General features: G+C 38.5%; 1 protein-coding gene across 3 annotated transcripts in view; it reads left to right on the plus strand.

Moving 5' to 3' along the window:
• CYRIB (CYFIP related Rac1 interactor B) overlaps window positions 1–21,044 on the plus strand; it is a gene marked incomplete at its 5' end in the record, with an annotated part of 143,744 nt that overhangs the window by 80,230 nt on the left and 42,470 nt on the right. For all 3 annotated transcript variants that reach the window (XM_080800850.1, XM_080800851.1, XM_080800852.1), the window contains one exon: window positions 7,056–7,094. The remainder of the gene's footprint in view (window positions 1–7,055; window positions 7,095–21,044) is intronic.

Here is a 21,044-nt window from a genome sequence, read left to right on the forward strand (position 1 = left end):
AATTCTATGGAATTAGGAAGGCAGTGTATGACAACCCAGGCACAGAGCTTCTCTCTGAAGCTCACAGGCCGAATAGGGATCAGGTCTGTAATGCGGCTCCTGCTTGACATCATGCCGCAGCATCCTGAACTAAATGCTGCACTGGCTTGTGTTATTTATGAACAACACAAACTGCCTGATTTTGCAAATTACCTCTCTAATTTTTAATGATACATTAAGAATTAAGAAATTTTAAGAGTGGGATGTATTTGATTTTATTAGTGGTTCCTAGTTTTCTTGTGCATATGTTGGATTTTCATTCTAGTATATGGAATAGGCTTTTAAAAAAATTGCACAGGTGACTCAAGATACAACTATCTGTATTTTGAAATTTGTGGTATGCAATTCAGACACAGAATGAGAACATGTTGGGGTACCTGGGATGGCTCAGTTGGTTAAGCATCCGACTCCTGATTTTGGCTCAGGTCATGATCTCAGCTCAGGTACAATCTCAGGGTCATGAGATCCATCCTTGTGGGGCTCCACACTCAGCAGGGAGTCTGCTTAAGATTTTCTCTCTCCCTCTCCCATGCTCCCTGCTTGTGCATGCACTCTCTCTCTTAAAAAAAGGGGGGGGGGCGCAAATGAGAATATGTTGCACTTACAACATGTTATATGAACATTATCTCTGTTTTAGTACTTTAGGTTATTGGTATTAAACACTTGTTTATATTATGTATTTCCCCAATAGAAAAAACTGTCTATGGCAAATTAAGATATGAAAACTTAGCTTTGGGACTTTCTGTTTCCCAGCCTTGAACTTGTCTGTGTTTCTGTTACTATTAGGTATAATTCAGAAGTATTCTGCAAATTTTCACAATTGTAGAAAAGGACTTGAGTGGATGGGCATTGTATTCTTTGATTCCAAAAGACACTGTTTTCCTTTGGTTTATATTTGGTTAGATATATTGATATTTATATGTATTTTTACATAGGTTACATCTAATTAAAAGTGAGTAATTAATTGCCCGCTTTCTTTTTCTTTGTCATAGAGCTTATAATTTGGAGTGAACATTATTTTTATGCCTTGGCCACATTGTCATACTTCTTTCTAAGTTTGGATTTGCTTCTAACATTTTATCCGTTGTATTCTCAGTGTCTTGAAATATATCCAAGAATTCCTGTTTTCCTGAAAGTGATCTCTATGCCCAGTGTGGGGCTCTTAAAACCCTAAAATCAAGAGTCACATGTTCCACTGACTGAGTTCTTTAGGTGCCAGCCCCCAGAATTCCTTTAATCTGATTTTTTTTTCTTTTTTTTGCGCTGGTATTACTTCTGGGACATCCTCATCCTTTCCTCCTTTTCATCATAACCACTTTCTTCATTTATGGTGATGAAGTTTACCCTCATAGAGTTCCTCTGACTGGCATGTTTAGTTTCTCTGAAGGCAGTAGTGGCACATTCTTGCAGTCAGCTCTTTCTTCTGTAACTTCATTTATGTTCTCTTAGATTTTTTACTTGCAGGGTTACCACTTCCTGGTTTTTTGCTGCACTTTATCTTTGTTGGAAAATTCCCTTGTTTGGTTATGCATTTTTCTAAAATGTCATGCAGGTTTGTCACCAGGAGACAAGGGGATAACACAGCGACACACTTTGCAGTCTGTGCATGACCTGAGTAACTGATGTTCAGTGAACAGTCACTGATAGACTTGAAAGAATTGATGTGGTTGGTCACTAATAGTGATGTAAAAGGTGGGAGAAAATGATAAAACTATTAAGCATTCTGTATTTACAGTATTTTCATCTTTAATTACATTTTAAAGAGACTAGACATTTTAGAAAAAGTGTATAGGTATGATTTATATAGTAATGATAATGATGATCATTACATTTCCAGAATATTATTGTGTCTCAGGGACTGTTTTAAGTGCTACACATACAGTAGTAATCATGGTATAAGATATAAAAGCCTGAGATTTGTATTCACATGTTTGAGTTCTAGTGTGTCTCAGACATGGATATTCTTATGTGTACTGTGCTTGAGATGGAATGTCAAAATTGATAGCTATATATTCTTGTAATTTTAGTGTTAATAAGAGAAGTAGTGACCATGTTCAATAAAACTGGCATTTCTGTCAGTCTTCATACAATCTTTGAGATTATTTTTGCTCCTTTGCAAATAAGTAAAACTTATGCTTAGATAACTTAAATAAATGGAAATCTGATTTTACAAATAAAATAACTGTTCAAAGAACCTAATAATTTAAAAAAAAAAAGAACCTAATAATTAAACAAGTGCGAACTCAACCTAGGTCTAAGTTTCTTATTGTGCTTCAAATTACTCCTATAGAAATAAGGTATTATTTTTGAGGGTTTTTGTTTTTTTTTTGAGACTTAGTTTTAAGGAAGTATACTCTAATTCACCTAGACTATATAGGCTGAGAAGATTGTATCTCAGTTTTTCATGGGATTATTTCAGTACCATTTATTAAATAAAGTTTTCTTCATTGCCCTATATAGTGATTTTTTTATACAGTCCTCATTTGGAATATTCTCTTTGAGCCTTCTGCCTCCTTTTTCTGCTTGTCTAAAGATCTGTCTCAGCTACCAGGGCTTCACAAAATCTTTTCCAGTACCCAATGTCCATGCTCTGCCCCTAGCTGAGATAGCTTCTTTTAATTGCCACAACTGTCTATGTAGTATTTCTCATGATACCTCATTTTTACCTTGAATGTTTTAATTGCTATAGGAAGAGTAGATGCTTCTAGAGAGTGCAGTCAGTCTTTTTCATCCTAACATCTCCTTGGGTATTTATTTTGGTACTGTATACATAATAGACTTTCCAGTCAGTATTTGGTGTGAAGTTTTCTTTTACATTTATTGGACCATTGTGATTTCTCTGGTCTCTTCCCCTGACTGTATATCTGTATGAGTTCCACTCAGTTTTAGTTATTAATGTGTAGGACTGGTTCTTTTCTTCTGTTTTTAAAATTTTTTTATAGATTTGCCTGTTTCTTTTTTTTCCTCAAATGGATATGGAGTAACCTTTTCAAGTTCTTAAAACTCACTAAGGGAGCACCTGGGTGGCTGTGAAGTCAGTTAAGCCACTGCCTTGGGCTCAGGTTGTGATCCCAGGGTCCTGGGATCAAGTCCCATATCTCATCCCAGCTCCCTGCTCCTCCCCCTCCCTTTGCACACGAGCAACGCTCTCTCTCTCAAATAAAATCTTTTTTAAAAAACAAAATTTAGATATTTGCTGGAGTTCTATAGTAATGCACTTTCATAATATTGTCTGATCTGGGAACACGGTCAATAGGCCCTTTCATTCAAGTGTTCTTTTCTGTTTCTCCGATGGCTTTAAGATTGCTTTGTGTGTGTCAGTTGAATTTGATTTTCTCATATACCCAAATGAAGGAGGAATGCAGTGTAGGTTGCATAACCTACACTGTATCAGCATTTGAAATGCTGCAAAGCTGTAAATGTGGTTGACAGAATGCTCTGAAGTCATAGCTTTTATGTTTTGCTGGAAGCAAAAGAATTTTAACACTTCCTTGAAGAACCTCTAGGTTTGTGGATTTTAGATGCCTGGATTATCTAATTTGCATACTATCTGATATTCACTACTAATGACCTGACATTTGATTTCTAAGGGTAAAACAATTACAAGTGTTTTCTTACTTCTTGATTTATTAAGAATTAGATAAAATGAATAGAATTTTCCCCCACGGTTTTATGCAAGTGGCACTGGTTTTGCTCCTCTGGTTAATGAGAGTGGCCAGCCAAGCCACTTGTTTTGTTTATTTCTGAGTGGCTTTGGTCTGCCTTAGGGAAGGAAGTTTGTTTTTGGCAGAAAAAGCAAAAATGTGTTTATTCATTCCATTTGTAGTAACATTGATCCAAGAGGAGCTTTTGAGGAAAACCAGAATGGTTAGGCTTTGAACATAAATAGCTCCCATTCATCACCTAGCTGATAGAAAAAAAAGAAAGATTAGGATTACTGATATATAAATTATAGACAAATCCTAGAGCAGGAGTTGCAGACTCACGTTTCATCAAACAAATTTAACCCTCAGACTGTTTCTTTTGGCCTACTGATTATTTCTAAAGCTTAATTAGTTGATAACCTCTAAAAATTATTTTACCTGAATATCCAGCCCTGGATCACCTGTGTTTTTAGCATGGCATGTTAGTAGCCGTGGCACCCCTTAGATGAAGCATAGACATTTGTTTCCCTAGTTAGCACTTCTAATGTGGCTCCACCCAACCCAGATGCATTTAACTTTGCAGCCCCTGGAGGCTGTTGGATTAAGAAGTAATTGTAGACCTAAGACTGCTAATGCAGCTGAACCCTCCACTTTGAGTTAATAGAAGCTGGAATAGTAGGTGTGAAGATTTTAGGTAGAAAGAGCTGTAGTGGAATTTGGGATGTATGAGAGAAAGTAGTTGCAGAGGAATCCAAGGTTTTTACTTGAGCAATTGGAAGGATAGAGATGCCATCAACTGAGTTAAGGGAGACCAGGTAGATCAGGTTTGGGAAGGGAAGATGAGTAGTTTAGTTTTGACATGTTAAGTTTGAGGTATCTATTTGAATATCCAAGAGGAGATATTGAATAGCCATTGAATAGGCATTGGCTATGAGAGTATGGAATTGGAGATAGATGTCTAGACTGGATAAGTAAATTTGAGATATGTAGTTGATACTAAAGCCATGAGATGGAATGAAATCACAGAGGAGAATGGACTGCATTCTGGGCACTTCAGCATCTGGGGATTTGAGAGAAGTTCAGCAACAGAGATAAAGAGCATCCTTTGAGTTAGAATGATAAGGAAGGGAGTATGGTGTCCCAAAGGACAAGTGTCCTGACGTGGTTTCATCCCAAAAGCAGAGCTTGAGACAGACCCTTTTTAGGCAGATAATTTAGGGACCTGTTAACAAGAAACAAGTTGGTGGGGCTCCTGGGTGGCTCAGTCTGTTACGTGTCTGCCTTTGGCTCAGGTCATGATCCCGGGGTCCTGGGATCAAGCCCTGCATGGGGCTTCCTGCTCAGTGGGAAGCCTGTTTCTCCCTCTCCCTCTCTGAGTCTCTCTCTCTCTCTCTCAATAAATAAATAAAATCTTAAGGGAAAAAAAAAAGAAGTTGGAGAACTGGGGCCCATGAAACAGGGAGGAAGGAAAGTCAAAACAAGGGTCTGTATTGACCTGGTCACATCTGTGAGTAGTACCTGGGCCTTAATCCTGAGTAAGTCCTCAGAGAACACATAAGAAATAAGAATATGCCTTTGGGTGGGAAGGAGTGGGTATTTATATACCAGATCCCATTCCCCAGTGGTCAGGGGTTGCTCAAAGGTTGTTGATGTTAACTTCTTCGTACTTCCAGGTCAGGGTTCATATATCCCAGGATGGCTGAAGAGTTCCTCTAAGCGTCTCTTAGAGCAAAGCTTGTGAGCAGAAAGTGAGCCCCATTAGTGCAGCTAAGGGGAGGTGCCTCAGCTGGAGTGAACTTGTGAGGCAGTGTGTGAGAGGTATCCCATACAGCCTTCCATTAAGCACTTGCCGTTTAGTCCATTCTGCTGCAGAGTTTTCAAGATCGTGGCCGGCCACACTGTCTATGTTAGACTTACAATAGGAGGGTTAGTGAAATAATGTTCATTTTTGCAGTCCTCTACGACTTGTTCTAGATTTGCCTTACCTTCAGCCCGCACTTGAACAGGTCAGGGTGTTGTCCTGGTTCAGTGACACAGACCTTCTCCAAGGGATCAATGCCTGTAGTTGATTTATTATTGTTGGGTTATAACTGTTACAGCTGCTCACTTACAGTTATTACTGAGCGTTGCAGCCCCATTCGAATCCCCTAGGTTCTGGATAGATTTCCTCCTGTCCCCATTGTGTGGCAGCAGCCATAAGTTGTTACAGGACTCCCCGATATGGTAACTCTTTCCTTAGCATGCTGGTCCGATAAGGAGTCCAAGATAACCAGGTGGTAGTTGCTTCAGAATATTTCCTGTGTCTTCTGGCAGAAACCACTGTTCTCCTCCTCCACTATCAGAATTTCTAATCCAGTGAACCTGAAAGTTGTCAATCCTATTTCCATCTGTTGGTTCCAGGACCTTTTTGTCCCTCCCTCCCTCCCTTTCTTATCTGTCAGAGACACAGCACCACATTTTAGCCTTTAGAAGACAATGTACGTGTTTGATCACTTACCATCTTAGAAGGCAGTGCCCTATCCCCTCTAAATGTTACTAAGTATATAGAAATTGTGTTCACAAAGTCCAGGACTCTGGCCATAGAATAAACAATTAGGGAAAGAGATTTTTATGTAAAGGTGAGTAGTTACCTTAGTCAAATATGTCCCCCACTGCATGTGAACTCAGCTAGTTTGTTCTAGTGGCTGTAGTTGCTCTTGGGTATAAAGTTAGAATAAAATCATTTTGAAGATTTAATTTTACCTCAGATGTTTTAGGATTTGCAGATACCTTAATAGTATTAGTAAACCAGTCCTACAGAGGACTTCATGGTTCACTTGGGTTTTGCCAGATGTACCTCTGGCAAGTAATAGGTTATTGTCATGGAATATAAGGATCTTAGTACCTCTAGCAAAACTGGTATTTTTAATACATTGAAAGGAAATGAATGTGAACTATGATAATAGTATAGAAATATATCTCTTTTGGTAATTTTAGGCCCCTGTTATGAGAAGAAAGACGAATTAGAAATTTTCTTCCCTTTCTGTCTCTTGCTTCATGATATGATGAGGACTATATACTTCCCCTGGTAAAGATTGTAGTCTTTGAGTGTTTTGAGGGTGGCAATTAGGGTGTCTTATCTAAACCTGTTGGTATTTTCCAGGGCTTAACATAATGGCTTACTCTTAGTAGGTTCTCTGTAAATAGTGTTGATTTAATTCAAGGAGGTGTATGTTCATTCATATACATACAGACACATAAGTGTATATAGCGTATGTGTGTGATATTTGATGGCATTCATAAACTTTGTTAAAGTTAACTTTAATAAAATTAAACATGTTTTAAAGTATAATAATGTTTTAGACTTTCTTCCTTTCTTCTTTCTTTAAACAGATAGAAGGACAAGAACAGAATCACCAGCACTGGCTGAAGGTAAATACGTCTTTTGGGGGAAATGATAATTCAGATATAAATGAAAAGTTATGATTTAAGTAAAAAAACTACATTGGCTCAATATAATTTAAGGAAGATGTTCTGTATATAATATTGAACTGCTAAAAATATCTTTTGGAAATACCCTATACTGTTTAGTTTCTTAGAATAGGAAGTAGTGGGAAAAATGTAAATTAATTAGAACTTTTTTTTTTTTTTAACAAGTTTCTTTCAGTAGGAGAGATATGTGTTTTTCTTTGAATTCCTTTTTAAGTCATTTTAGTTATCACTAAATCAGGAAAGGTCTAACCCATAATTCTAGTGGTTTTAATATGTATGTGCTATAAAGGAAAACACTTTTCCATGCTTTCTTCAATAAGAATTCTAGCTGTTACTGATTTTGGTCTTCTTGAAAAAGTCTTGCCAAGAACACAATAGCCACCACAAAAGTTACTGATACAGGTGTCCTCAGTACTTAAACATTTATCATTCTGTAACTGTTTTAATTATAACAAGTTAATAGGTATTTACAAATGTAATTTTTCTGTAGATATATTTTGTGTTCTTCAAGTGAAAACGAGCAGCTTAAAATTTCTTTCTGTGCTCTTCCTAGTCTTAAACAGAGATACTTACATTTCAAAACTTGCCTGTCATTTTACTAGAGCTGATAATAAGACAGTTATCATGATCATCTTTTGGAATGGTAATTACCTCACCTACTCTGTGTATGTTACAGTGCGGGAGTTGTCAACCTTTTTTTGTGCCGTGGACCTCTGGTAATCTGGTGAAGCCTGTGACTCCCTTCCTAGAATAATGATTCTGAAAATGATTTGCGATGTTATGCAATAAAACACATCAGATTAAAAAGGAAATTAGTTACATTGAAATATAGCTGACAAATATTAAAAATAAAAATTTTTAATAGAGTAATATGTATGCTTCTCACAGTAGAGAATAAAGTTCAGCGACAATTCTGCTAACTATTGTAATTTTAAATAGTGATGAGTTTGCAGTAACTGTAGTATAATATGAAAATACCTCTGATTTCTATTGATGATAAGTTGATAAGTATTTCTGATAGTACTCTGCTTTGTTGCCTTTAATTTTGATTGAAGGAATTGTAAAACTTCACTTAGAGGTTAGTGAAAAGGTTCCATCCAAGTCCACAGGTCACTGAATTGTTCCTCTGGACCCTAGATTAAGAACTGCTGCTAATGAAAAGTCAGCAAGACCTTTCTTGCTCCATCATATTTGAATAAGTGTGGTTTTTTTTATGTTGTGTATAACTGATCTTTAAAGAGTGGAGTTACACAGTCATTTCTTAAAAATTATCCCATGGTCTAGGCTAGAAGTTCTTGAAATAAATAGCTTTGAAGAAACTTCAGTTTGCTGGTCAATAATCACAGAAAGAGCGGCATATTCTGTGGAAAAGGGAGTTGAAGATAAGTGGTAAGCCTTGGAGAGTGCCCATCTCCAGAGAATTCACATTCTGTTTCAAGGAACATGAAATTAACATGTAAAAAATAAAATACCAGCTTGAATTTAAGTTTAATGAGGAAAAAATGTCATGATTTCCACAGGAAGGATACAAATAGTTGGGTCTGATGCTTGTATTATGGAATCACAAAGAAAGGTCAAGACTTGTAAAAAGTCATCAAATGTTATACAGTTAATTCAGTAACATGAACTGTACAATGATCATGTGCCAGCCTAAGCTAGGAAGAGCCCAGAATGGTGTTACTATATTTGACAAATGGTCGTTCAGAACCTTGTAGCTGACTACCAATAAAGGGACTGGCAGATCTGTTGAAGTTTGACTGATAGCAAAACCACTGTTGTTTTGAAGGGGACATGGTGGGGCATCTGACTTTGCGGTACTTTTTGGTTGTGGTGCACTTGATTTGTTCTGTTAATGTGATTTGCCCTTATGCCATATTTTAAAAATGTTCTCAAAGACTTCACCATCAGGATCATTAGATTAAGACCAGCAACGTTTGGAAGATGGTAAAAATACTCAAAGTTGTTAAGTAGTTTGAACTTTTGTTTATATAAATATTGCCCTAGTAAAAGCTATACAAAACTTTAAAAGCTATAATTATTAGAATATACTTCGTTCAAAATGTTTTTATGATGTATATACTCTGCATTTTGGTCTGCTGGAGTCTTTTTAGCCTTACAAGCGGTACTGATTTTTTTTTTTTTTAAGATTTTATTTATTTATTTGACAGACAGAGATCACAAGTAGGCAGAGAGACAGGCAGAGATGGGGGTGGGGGAGCAGGCTCCCTGCCGAGCAGAGAGCCCGATGTGGGACTTGATCCCAGGACCTTGGGATCACAACCCGAGCCAAAGGCAGAGGCTTTAACCCACTGAGCCACCCAGGCGCCCCGCGGTACTGATTTTTAAATGTAGGAAGATTATTCAAGTACACATTTTTAAGATTATGTGATTACCAAGAAGAGGAAATTTATATTTTGTTTTTGTATTCTGTTTGATTATGATGAGTCTGGAGGAGTTATATTTAAGAGAATGGTTTTAATTGAAGTTCAGGAACTGTAATGTCACTGTACTGAATTCCTTTAATATGCTGGGCCCAAACAGAGAGACCTGACAAATGGTAGAGAAATATTTAAGGACATTTCTTAGTTACCATCTGTCATCTTTTCTAGTCAGTGTTTTGTTTTTTTCCTTAAAAATTTTTTTTCGAGAATTTTATTCCTAATTTAGAATTATTTCTCTGAGAATTTTATTCCTAATTTAGAAATTTTTCATGTTATGTTTTCATGTTATTAATTTCTTTCAAGAAGACTTCACAGTTTTGGGGCGCCTGGGTGGCTCAGTGGGTTAAGGCCTCTGCCTTCAGCTCAGGTCATGATCCCAGAGTCCTGGGATCGAGCCCCGCATCGGGCTCTCTGCAGAGCTCCTCCTCTCTCTGCCTGCCTACTTGTGATCTCTCTCTCTATCAAATAAATAAATAAAATCTTTAAAAAAAAAAAAGACTTCACAGTTTTAATTTTCTTTACTCTTTTTGGCTGAATTATGTGTATTTTCATTTATGACTAAGGAAAAGATGGCAGAATGGCTAAGAGAACTGTTAGGAGCCAGGTTTGTGTGAATGAGAATTCTGGCCTCATTGTTTACTAATTTGTTGACTTTGAGAAAGTTATTTAATCCTGACCTCAGGTTGCTCAGAAGTAAAATGGGGATTGTAGTGTTAGACAACCTCCAAAATGGTGGAGAACTTTATAAGATAATACTGTGTATATATTACTTGGCATCATGTGTGGCACACAGAAAGATCTCAGTCATTTGTTTTTACTTTCATTTAGTCCTCCCAGCGTTCAAGGGCCTCTGCAAGGTGCTTGGGATATGAAAATTAAGTTACAGTCACACTCAGGGCAAGATGGTTTTGACGCCCTTAGTTCCTTAAGTCTGTAATGTTAAAGAAGGTCCTTACGATAAATATTCCTAAATAACCCTTTCTAAACTTCGTTCTCTTTGGAAATGAAATCATCATAGTTACTAGAAAGGAGATAGCTTGTTTGTAATTTTTTGCATATGTGAGTATGTGTTTATAGTCTAATGGGTAACTTTCTTTTGACCTCAGTTTAATATATTTTGAGATATTTCCGATACTTAATGGGTTGTCAAGTGCCATAGGGACTATTTAATTCTCAGAACCCAGTGAGAATTGAGGCCAGTGAGGAGAAATTAGCAAATGGGCAAATATTAACTTAATATAAGCTTTGTGTGATTCTTCGCAAGATTCATGTTGGATTAATTGTGCATCATTTAATCATCCACTAAAGTTCCTAAAAAAGTTTCTAAAAATTGACTAAAGTCTAAATTTTTTTACAGATTTTATTTATTTCTTGGAGAGAGAGGGCATGCACTGGGGGTGGGGACAGAGGGAGAAGGAGAAGCAGACTCCCCTATGATCAGGGAGCCTGACATGGGGCTTGATCCCAGGACCCCAAGATCATGACCTGGGCCAAGGGCAGACACTCAGCCAACGAGCCACCCAGGCTCCTCTGAAGTCATTTGAGAATAGAATGAGTTACCCCTGGATATAGGCATGCAGAATGAAATACTTAAGCAGGGGCTAGTTGGCTGCTTGGCATGGATGTTGTAGAACAGGTACATACTTGACTACACAGTCAAGTTTGAGTCTTCCATTTTAGCACATGTTGTGTTTAGTCTAGGCTGCTATAACAAAATGCAGTAAACTAGGTGGCTTATAAATAGCAGAAATTTATTTCTCATAGTTCTGGAGGCTGGAAGTCCCAAGATCAAGGTGCCAGCATAGTTGGGTTCGGGTGAGGCCCACTTCCCAGTTCATAACACAGCTGTCCTCTTGCTGTGTCCTCATATGGTCGAAAGAGCAATGTAGTTTTCAGGGGTCATTTCTGTCAGGGCATTAATTTCTTTCATGAGGTCTCCACACTGATGACCCGATCACCTTTCAAAGGGTTTAATCATGTTGGGTTTTAGGATTTCACAGGTGAATTATGAGGGGACACAGACATTCATGTTCTATCTCTTATACTTTTATGTAGAATAGAAAGAGCTGATATATAAAATGGGCTTGGTAGCAAAACCAGACAAGAACAGAGAAAAAAATTAGTAGATTGTCTTGCTTACAAAATAATCTAAAGTGGAATCTTTGGCCATATCTAGAAATACAAATTTTTAAGTGACTGTATAGAGTTAATACCAGGAATGTAAGGATGGTTTAGCAGTAATAAATGTAGTCGTGTAATCTTATATTCTTATAATCTCATATTCATAGATTAAATGAAAAAATGGTTGATATGATAAAGATGAGAGATCTGCCTCAGAATGGGGTGTGTGTGTGTGTATTTGATGCAAAATCAAGTCAAAATCCCATTAAGATATTTGTAGAACTTGACAGTTTTGTGGGTGAACAAAAGACCAGATTAGTTAAGGCACTTTTGCAGATCAATCATTACTTAAATGGTAAGCATAGACCACAAAGAAAAGTGGATTTTACATGTGACAGATGGCACCATAGACAAAGTTAAGACTAGGGTACTGCAGTATTACAGACTAGGAGAAAATATTTGCCATGTGTATAAGCATCAAAACATTGGTACCCAAAAGTCCTATCTAGAATTCCTAAAGTCCAACTGTGGGGACGGGAGAGTGGCATATCAGCTGGAATTGAATTAGGAAAACATACCACCCTGGGTATTTCAAACAGGAAATTTAATATAGAGGATTGCTTATGAAGGTATTAGACTAGAAGAGCAAAGGAGAAGAAGAGACATAGAGTGGCAAAAAAAAAAAAAAAAAGATGGGATGATGGCTCTGCTACCAGAGATAAGCTGCTCCCACCATTAGACTGCAACCCACAGGCTGCACTTGGTTCTGCCTCTAAGTGGGTCAGCACATACTGGCCTCCCCTTATCTGACTGCTCTTCGAGCAGTTGCTGGTGTGTCCTGGCTAGAGACAGAAAGCTTCTCTCTCTCTCTCCTGCCTTCTTATTTTCCCAATGCCTCTTATTGACATGACCTAACAGCTGGAAAGAATGTCATGTACAGATTCTGGGCCCCCGCAGTGTGCACTACAGTGTATAGAAATGTAGGTGTAGGAAAGATTGTAGAAAAATAAATAACACAAGTTACAAAGGACATGAATATACATTTTACAGATGACCTATAAACATGGAGAGGCACATTTTTACTGGTAATCAAGAAAATGTAAATTAAAGCATCATTGAGATATTTCGCAATCTAAACATTGAAGCTTGAGGTTTTGGAGGATGGGAGAGAGATGATCTTTTGCTAGTGGAACAGTGAATTGATAGAAGTACTGTGGAGAGCAGTTTGGCACAATGTAGGTAAAATTATAGTTGCCCTTTAATTTCTATATGGCCGTCCAGTGGAAACTCTTGTACATGGGCACAAGTATATGTAGTATGAAAGGGTATGTGTAAAGCATACTTTGTTAATAGGGAAAAATCGAAAAGGCCTTGTCCCTCAATAGGTGAATAAGTAAATAAACTGGTTTCTTTGAACCACGAAATAACTGTATACTAAGTGAACATGGATAATTCTCAAAACACCAATGACTGAGAAAAATGAGTTCTAAAAGAATATGGACAATAAACCATGCATATTTAAAAGCTGTGTTATGAATACAGACCTCCATAGTAAAAATTGTAAAATATGTTTGGAAAGGAAGCATACTTTTAGGATTAGTTTTAGGGGATGGAGGAGGGGAAAGGTTGGTTGGGGAAGGTTGGAGGGTTAACTGCTCAGAAACATAGGGAGGCCTCTGAAGCACGTACGGCAAAATGTCATTGCTTTAATCTGGTGGTAGAGTATGTGAGTATATATATATTTTTATGTTTAAGTTATTTTCTAATTTTAAGAAATAGAAAGCAAGAAGGACTTAAGAATCAGCTCCTCTAGGAAGCCTTTGGTTAGGTGTTCCTTTTTCTGTATGTTCATGCGTGCGTTGTTTGCGTGTTTCTGCATGGAGCATGCCGCACCATCTTGGCTGGTCTCTTCCACTCGTCTATGAATTCCTGTGCCAGATACTCACTGTCTGTCATAGTAATCGGCAGACAGGAGCTAAGGAAAGGTGGTTTGATTTAAAACAGCAACTATCACCAGGCACTGTAAACACCAGTTAGCTGTAGAAGTACTCAAGGTTTTACATAATGCAAGGGGTTTTATTTAATGGCTCACCCATGCATTGTTGCATGGGTATCGCAAAGTGTTCAGACACCTGAATTCCAATCCAGTCGTTTTTGTTGGGCATCTTTGAATGAGTTGTATGTGTTCTTTGAGTATCAGTGACTTTACATTTAAATTTTAAGATTGGAAGAGTGGAAGACAGGACAGAGGGAGAGAGAAAGATAATCTTAGGCAGACACCCTGCTGAGTGCAGAGCCAGATTCAGGGCTCCATATTACGGGGCTCCATCTCAGGAACCCCTGAGATCATGATCTGAGCGGAAATCAAGAGTCACACACTTAACTGACTGAGCCATCCAGGTGTGCCCCTCTACATTTAATTTTTTAAAAAATTATTGATACAAAAGAATACATTTATTTGTAAGCATGAAAGCCTAAAAGACTCCCTGGATCCAGCGGTAACTGAGGAAATGGAATGTTCCCCAGATCTTTGAAGTTGCCTGGTCCTATCCTATGGCCCTGTCTCTCTCCAGCGATAAACAGTATCTCAAACTTTGTGTTTATTATTCTCTTGCATTTTTATATATTTTACCATATATGTATGGATATAATTTTTTATGGGTTTCAAAATCGTAGTCCTTTTTTTTTTTTTTAAAAAGATTTTATTTATTTATTTAAGAGAGAGAGAGAGCGAGAGAGAGAACATAAGCAGGGGAAATAGGAGAGGGAGAAACAGGCTTCCCGCCAAGCAGGGAGCCCGATGCGGGGCTTGATCCCAGGTTCCTGGGATCATGACCTGAGCTGAAGGCAGCTGCTTAAGGACTGAGCCACCCAGGCGCCCCAGTCGTCCTTTTTTAAAAAAAGATTTTATTGGGGCGCCTGGGTGGCTCAGTGGGTTAAAGCCTCTGCCTTCGGCTCAGGTCATGATCCCAGGGTCCTGGGATCGAGCCCCGCATCGGGCTCTCTGCTCAGCAGGGAGCCTGCTTCCTCCTCTCTCTCTCTGCCTGCCTCTCTGCCTACTTGTGATCTCTGTCTGTCAAATAAATAAATAAGTCTAAAAAAAAAAAAAAAGATTTTATTCATTTATTTGAGAGAAAGAGAGCAAGCGAGAGAGGGCATGAGCTGGGGGAGGGGCGCAGTGGGAAAGAGAGAAGCAGACTCTCCACTGAGCAGGGAGCCCGATGCTGGCCCAGTTCCAGAACTCCAGGGTCATGACCCAAGCCAAAGGCAGCCACCCAACCGACTGAGCCACTCAGGTGCCCGTAAAATAGGGGTACATTTTAAAAAGTGAGTTCACAGTACTATTTTTTGTTTAATGATCATATTTTCTCAAGAGAAACCTTTTTAATCCTTGTAAAATAGGTAATTTGGGGGTTCGGCATTTTTGGCTTTTTTCATATTCCCATCACCTTTCTGCACATTCTTAAATTACTTAACTTGCCTTGGAACTTTATATTAGCCCTTTTAATAACCTGTGTCTGTACCTGATGTAAGGCATTATAGCAGGAAGCATGTCTTTGCTTTCTTGTTTTAAATTTGCAACTCAGGCATTAATTTGCAGTGGTGATTTAATTTTTAACAGCTAGAGGCGTGGAAGAATACTATTACTAGTAATCTCTGAATCAAACTCAAAGATGCCATGACAGTCTGAAGTGATACTAATTTATTATGGTTCACTTCCATTTAAGGAATAGTATTGGTCTCCTAATTTATTGTATTTATTCCACATGGCCAGGCATCCTAGTGAGTATTTTATTTAAAATAGTATAGGGGCGCCTGGGTGGCTCAGTGGATTAAAGCCTCTGCCTTCAGCTCAGGTCATGATCCCAGGGTCCTGGGATTAAGCCCTGCATCTGGCGCTCTGCTCAGCAGGGAGCCTGCTTCCCCCATCTCTCTCTGCCTGCCTCTCTGCCTACTTGTGATCTCTGTCTCTCAAATAAATAAATAAAATCTTTTAAAAAATAGTGTAAGTAATGTTATTTATTTATTCATTTGACAGAGAGAGAGAGAGAGCACACAAGCAGAGGGAGCAGCAGGCAGAGGGAGAAGCAGGATTCCCACTGAGCAGGGAACCCGATGTGGGACTCTATCCCAGGACTCTGGGATCGTGACCTGAGCTGAAGGTACCTGCTTAATCCACTGAGCCACTCAGCTGTCCCAAGGTTTTTCATTTTAACATACTAAATCTAAGTGTATCCACTAGATGTCAGCATTAGGAGAGATCCAGTGTAACGTGTAGAGTCATAGCTAGAAACAATGTGAGAGATTCAGTCTAACCAAGTACTTGACTTGGGTGAAGTCACATATTTTGTGGGAGAGTAAAGACTAGAAATTAGGGCTCCTAGTTGCCATTCTATTGTTCGTTTATGTCACTTTCTTCAAGACTGGTAACTCATTTCCATGTAATTACTAGGCTAATTATATTGCTCTTGACACCTGCTAGGGATTTATGGTGAAATTTTAGTAGTTCTTTGGTGGTAGTATGGCTGGGCACCCAGTAATGCCTGAATCCTGCATCTCCTCCTCTACATTTTACAAAGGAAGGAGAATCAAGGGATCTCTTTATTAATAGCTACACTAGTATCTGATGATGATAGATTAGATATTGTGGGTAAGGTTAAGGAGTAAGCTACTCTCTAAAACTTTCTATCAGTCAGATTTCAACCAAGATAACAGAAACTTTGCTAGGTATATTTCAAAAGGGATTTAACATGTGGATAAAGGTTTGCAAGTTTTTACTCACAGCACTGCTGACATTAATTCTGAAGTGTTTTCCAACACCTCTTCTGATACCAAATGTGTGGGGCTTTTTTCCCCACACCAGTCAATTCTCCAACTCTCCAGACACCAGTCCTACAATTCATTTTAGTACTGATGCTGATTCCTAACTATGCAGTGTTGGTGCGCAGACCTCACAGGTTAAGGGCTTAGTCCCATAATGCTCCACTCCATTCCAGATGCCATTCTCCTGTATGTAGGTACAGGAGGTATGAAGTATAGGAGGCCAGATGCCAGGCCTCCTGTACTTCTGACCATCCAGGTGTGAAAGGGGCCGGGGGGGAGTCCTGTGGCTCCTTCCTCAGGTTTGAAAATCTGCTGTAATGGGTCACAGAACTCAGAGAAACACTTTACACTAGTACCAGTTTATTATAAAGGAATTTTATAAAGGGTACAAATGAGCAGCCATATGAAGAGGTACATAAGGTGAGGTCCAGAAATGTCCTGAGCATAGACGCTTCTGTCTCTGTGGGGTTGGGGTGTGTTCCCTTCCTAGCATGTGGATGTATTTACCAATCTGGAATTTCCTCAGGCTCCATCATTTAGGAGTTTTTATGGAGGTCCCATTATATAGGCATGACTGATTATAAATCATTGGCCATTGGTGATCAATCTCTAGTCCCTTTCCCTTTGCCAGAGGTCATGTGGTAGGGCTGCAATCTAAGTGTGCCTTGGTCTTTGTGGCGACCAGCCCTCATCTTGAAGCTACAGGGGACTCATTAAAAGATGCCCCTGTCACCCAGGAAATTCCAAGGGATTTAGTATCCCCGGGTTAGGCATGGGGAGGGCAGGTGGGATAAAGACCATATACATGTGCTGTTCTGTCTCATGAGATAACTAAGATATTAATGATAACCACAGGAAGCAACTTTCACTTCTTGAGCTGGGGTAAAGAAGGGAAAAGGTACGTTTGACAGAATTTAGGAGCTTGAAGGAGGACCTCTATAAGACTGGAAGCTCAGACCTCTGGAGGGGCCAGGGACTGCAGTGCTGCTAGGCATTCCCTGGGAGCTGGAGCCTAGAGCCGTAGTGAAGTTTTGTTTGTTTGTTTGTTTGTTTCTTTTTTAAGATGTTAGGGGCACCTGAGTGGCTCAGTTGGTTAAGCATCTGCCTTCAGGTCAGGTCATGATCCCAGGATCCTGTGATTGAGCCCCACATCAGGCTCCATGCTTAGCGGGGAGCCTGCTTCTTCCTCTTCCTCTGCCCCTCCCCCTGCTTGTGCTGTTTCTCTCTCTCTCTAAAATAAATAAAATCTTTTTTCCCCTAGACATAGAGCATGTGTGAATGGGGGGAGGAGCAGAGGGAGGGAGACAAGCAAACTTCCTCGCTGGACGCAGAACCTGATGCAGGGCCCAGTCTCCCACGACCCCGAGATCATGACCTGAGCCGAAATTAAGAGTCTGACGCCCAATCAACTGAGCGACCCCAGGTGCCCCCAAATAGCTAGCTTTTGATGACAGGAAATGCTGACAGGATTTGAAAAACCGATCTTTTTTTTCCCCGCTAAGTTTTATTTATTTAAGTAATCTCTACACTTAACATGGAGCTTGAACTCATGACCCTGAGATCAAGAGTCTCATGCTCTTCCAACTCAGTCAGCTAGAAGCCCCCACAGAGGGACCATCTTTCTTCCCACCTTCCAATTTCCTTGTAGTTGGTGGGGCCCAGTGAGAAGCCATCTGACAAAGTAGTCTAGGAGATACCCTCTTCAGCTTCTTTGCATTAAAAGGAGATTATAGAACGATAGGCTTGGTGGTGAGCATTAGTAGGTAAATAACTGTCACAGTCTACCTTTTTGACCACACAGTAATCATTTATCTTTTTTGTTTTGAGTACAGTGCCACCATTTTCATGCTTCCTTTTAGAATTCTATCTAACACTTGGATAGTGCATGCTCAGATGGTCTTAGAATCCCAGAGGGGATGCTCAGTCTGCTTATTTTACCAAATGTTGTGGAACCAGGAGTGGAGAGAGAGTGGAAGTCCTGGGAGCTTAGATTCTGCTTAAACATGTTTACCTTGTAAAGATCAGGAAACAGGAGGGGCAAGAGGAAAAGGGATATCTTGTTACTGCATTTATTGAAAAAATGTTTGTTGCCCAGTCATTGTCATTGTGTTAGAAGAAAGATTCTGTTTAGCAGCTTCCCTTCTTGGGAAGAAAGAATTGAAGATGAAGGTACTGGCAGGTTAGGGTGTGATGTGCATTTATAGTGCAGTCAGTGGAGCGGATAGTGTAATGTCAGGATAATTATTATAGATGCTTTATTGGGAGGCTAGCCGGAGTCGGTTATTTCTCTCCGTTACAGTGGCACTCAACTAACTATTGAAGGTTTCCCACTTCGTGCACAAAATTAGTATGTTCAGTACAATCAACCACTATGTTCCTAAAGTAAGTGTAGCCATGTTAGAAGCTAAGAAGGAATTGTGATCATACCTCTCCTTTAAATTACTGTGTACCTGAATGATTCTTCAAATAAGAGAAATGCCACTGGATCTCACCTGTTTACAGTTTGTAAATGAATTCAGTAGGTATTTATTGGCTATTTACTCTGTAGCACTTTGAAGATTTACTTTGTGTGCTTGTATCAGAGATGCATCAAATACATAGTTGGCCAGTAAAGTCAGTTTTCAGCTAAGCCAAAGCCAAAAATCATAGAATATTCTTCTGGAATATATTTATCAGAAAATATATTGAAATGTAATTATTACAATGTTACTAATTTGAACAGATTTTAAAAATTTGACCTACTGAAAATATTTTGTTCTTATACTGCTGTCAGCTGCTCAGTGACTCCTGGGCTACTCTGATGTTCATTTGCAATATTAAGTCAACATTGGCTTTCAAATAGTGATGATGTAGTTTTATAGAAGTGGTTCTGTAAACAAGACTTTGTGCCATGTTTGAAGGGGATGGTGCCTGAATGTTTTTAGAAGCAGATGTGCTAAGTGATATTGTTGATACCATTTGAAATTTTTTTGAAGTTCCTTCTATTTTAGCTTGTACTTGCTGCTTCATGGAATCACTTGAGAAATGTTTATCTTTAATAAACCTTTTGTCTAGAAATATGGCATTAGAGTTTTATAACTGGCTTGCAGGATAGCAAAACTGAATTTCTACCTGCCTTTCAACTTGCATTCACCTAATTGCAACATTTTCTATATTGTGGATTGATTAGAAGGATCATTCTAGCATATGTCCTATAGTATTTTTGTAATTATTCTCTAAGGGCCTGCTAATTTAATTTTTCAACAGGTTCCGGTAGGTGAAGTACTTTCTGTGAAAGAACCATTGCTTATTAGTCATTTTGTTTTTGTTGGCATTATTATTCAGAGTGCAATATTAATTTTTTTAATATTAAAGTAGATTTTTTAACAAGTACTTAGCTGCTGGATTGAGCAACTCCAGAATTGCTTGTATATCTGGTGCTTTGTTTTTGGAGAGTTATGAAATTGATTCACTATATCTTTGATAATGCAAAATATATTTTGCTATATTACATTGTGTCATAATTAGTTTCTGAACACACAGCTGAAGAATGTGAACAAAGCTTAAGCTTGTGATTCCTCAGCTACCCTTGGCCTTCATCATGTGTGTTTCATTGTCAGTGAAAATTGAATCATATTTTTCATTAGTGATTTTCCATTCTGTTAATATTTCTTCAGATTCATGATACATGTTATATGAGAACCAGAAATTTCTTGGTAGGTAAGTAAAGCAGAAGTGTGGTTGAATTCTCCATTAACCCACCATCTTGTCCATTTTAAAGGCTTCCTGTTGCTTTTACAGGTCTAAATGTCTGACAATACAGAGAAATACCGTATTTAATATTAAGTGTTTTTATGCACAACAAAGTATGATTCAGCAACAATTTATGGCAATATATTCTCTAGAAGACCTTTTTGCCTAGAATTCAGAGCTGGATAGATACAAGAAGTTCTTTGTCTTCAACACTAAAAATGGTTGGTGGTTTTTAGTGGTCACTTCGTTAAGTTTTTTTGCACTCAAACTTTTTTAGTCACTATAAATTAGAAGGTATGGTTTTGTATTAAAGCATTCCTATAAAATCTGTTATTGTGAAGTTTTTTTTTTTAAAGAGAACAAAGTATGTTTTTCAGTATCTCCTTTTCTCTAACACTTCATCATATTTCCTTGAGTTCTTTATTCATTTATCCACGTTGAGGATGATAATGGATGTTGGCTTGGTACTGGAGTTTGTTCTCCTTATAAAATTTTGATAACACAGGAACAACACTCTGTTTTTAGTTCGTTCTCAGATTTGAAGAATTCCCAAATAGGGCTTTTGGGGGAAGACTTACGGTCTAAAGGAAACTAAATAAAACTTAAACCCACATTTCCAAGCTTTCTTTTTTAATGTTATGAATGCTGTTCAGTTTTACGAAGATCAAAATTTTGATGTAAGCTAGTCTCCATTCTTACTTGGAGCCATACTGATGGCTGTAGAAGATATTATGTTCTTGCTTAGTTAGGTGGGCATACTGTAAACTTTCTT

The sequence above is a fragment of the Martes martes genome, assembly GCF_963455335.1.
Source record: "Martes martes genome assembly, chromosome: 4".
Lineage (NCBI taxonomy): Eukaryota > Metazoa > Chordata > Mammalia > Carnivora > Mustelidae > Martes > Martes martes.